The sequence below is a fragment of the Notamacropus eugenii genome, chromosome 6 (assembly GCF_028372415.1).
Source record: "Notamacropus eugenii isolate mMacEug1 chromosome 6, mMacEug1.pri_v2, whole genome shotgun sequence".
Taxonomy (NCBI): domain Eukaryota; kingdom Metazoa; phylum Chordata; class Mammalia; order Diprotodontia; family Macropodidae; genus Notamacropus; species Notamacropus eugenii.
In genome coordinates this window covers 161,182,550-161,184,726 of record NC_092877.1, presented here as the reverse complement: position 1 = coordinate 161,184,726, position 2,177 = coordinate 161,182,550, and the positions used below count along the sequence as shown (strand labels likewise).

The 2,177-nt window shown below is 37.4% G+C and overlaps 1 pseudogene; it reads left to right on the top strand.

The window, feature by feature from the left end:
- The first annotated feature begins 664 nt into the window (after positions 1-664).
- Positions 665-1,358, top strand: LOC140510749 (solute carrier family 25 member 16 pseudogene; annotated as a pseudogene).
- The last annotated feature ends 819 nt before the right edge of the window (positions 1,359-2,177 follow it).

The following is a 2,177-nucleotide window of genomic DNA, read 5'->3' as shown; positions in this document are numbered from 1 at the left end:
AAAAATAATAGAATAAATAAACTTTTGGTCAATTTGTTTGGAAAAAAGGAAAGAAGTAATCCATATTACCAGTATCAAAATTGAAAAGGGTTAATTCACCACAATTAGGAGGAAATTAAAGCAATACTTAGAAGGCATTTTGCCCAACTGTGCAAATCTCACAATCTAAGTGAAACTGATGGTTAAAAAAAATGTATATAAACAATGCAGATTTACAGAAGAGGAAATAAAATAAATAAACTAATTTCAAAAATAGAAATTGAATAAGGCATCAATATACTCCATTAGAAAAAAAATCCTTATGAAGGCTACGCAGTCGCACATTGCAGGCCTGGTCTCATCATCTTCCTTCATGAGCCAAACGTGGGTGGCCTGGGTCTCTGACTATGCTGCCAGAGACCAGGCAGCCCCATTGCTGCAGTGTTGGCATTGGTTGCCCCCGGGGCCAGAGAAGTGGGAGCCTGGAGCTCAAGCCCGCCACTGGTGGCTTCGTTCACCGGGACTTCTACTGGCTGCACTCCTTTGTGGCAGGAGGTACTGCAGGACAAAACCACCATCACATCTTTGAATCTAGTGAAGATATTATTGCAGGCACATAATCACCATTACAAACATGTAGGAGTATTTTCTGTATTGTGTACTGTTCCCAAAAAGGAGGGCTATCTTGGGTTGTATAAAGGAAATGGAGCAATGATGATTAGAATCTTTCCCTGTGGTGCAATTCAGTTTATGTCCTTTGACCATTATAAAAAGTTAATTACCGCAAAACTTGGAATTTCTGGACATACACACCAGTTAATGGCTGGCTCCATGGCAGGTATGACCCACTTGACATGGTTAGAGTTCACCTGGCATTCCAGGTGAAAGGTCAATATATGTACACAGGAACTGTTCATGCATTCAAAACAATTTATGCAAAGGAAGGTGGCTTTTGTGGGTTTTACAGAGGACTGATAGGCATGGTTCCCTAAGCAGTGGTTTCATTTTTCACTTGTGATACATTAAAGAGTGTTGGTCTCTCCCATGCTCCTACCTTGCTTAGAAAACCTTCATCAGACAACCTTAATGTTTTGAAAACACATATAAACTTGCTTTGTGGTGGTGTTGCTGGAGCAATAGCACAGACAATATCTTATGCACTTGATGTAACCCATTGTCGAATACAATCAAGGACTGTTCTCCCAGATTCTGAAAAGTGCCTTACAATATTGAAGACACTAAAGTATGTCTATGGACACCACGACATTCACAGAAGACTCTATCTGGGTCTTTCTCTTAACAACATTCACTGTGCTCCCTCCCAGGCCATGGCGTTCACAACCTATGAACTTATGAAACAGTTTCTGTACCTCAACTGAAGTCACATTTTTCCTTAAGAAATTGTCCGAAGCTAGACATATGTATTTCTGTTATATAAATATTTATGTTTTTTGTTACTATTGGCAGTCGAGGGGGGAAGGTGGTGGGTGTGGATTAAGTGAAGTGGAAAATCACTCTGTCACTGAAAGCCTTGGCACTTTTTATTTTTTTAAGCTGGAAACTGAAAGTACTTCCTGTCGTTTATTGATGCCATAATTTGTGGTTTCCTGATATGAAACACATCTTTAGGCCGACTCTGGATGTTGTATTAAGCTGTTTCATTAAAATAACTAAAAGTTCTGAGAAACCGGTCAAATATTCATTGGTGTCCATTACAGGTTTTCTGAGATTTACTCTTAGCTTTATCATGTTCTTCCGAGTTTTTTTAAAAATCTGGCAAGAAAAAAAATCCTGGCCTTATGCCAGACTTAATGAAAAACTATGCTGGAGTTTTAAAATGAACTGGGTTCTTTGTTTGCTTTTTTTTAAAAATTTGATTTAATAAATTGTGATTGTTGTAGCAAGAATGTATATTGTTTACATTATCTTGCCTTGTGGGGTAAGTGTATTTTACAAGCCAGCACTGAAAGGGTGATATTTTGTGGGTAGCGGTGACTGGCTTCTTGCGAAAATAATACAATGTATCATGGGATAAAACTGTTAACTTAAAAAATAAAAAAATAAATGTGACATAAGCAATGATAATGATTCAGAAGCTAAGTAAGCTTACTTGCACGTGTTATAATAAAAAAAAAGGGTCTCTGATACTATGGAATATTTTATGTAATTTTTTTTTTATAAAAGACAACCTATTCCTA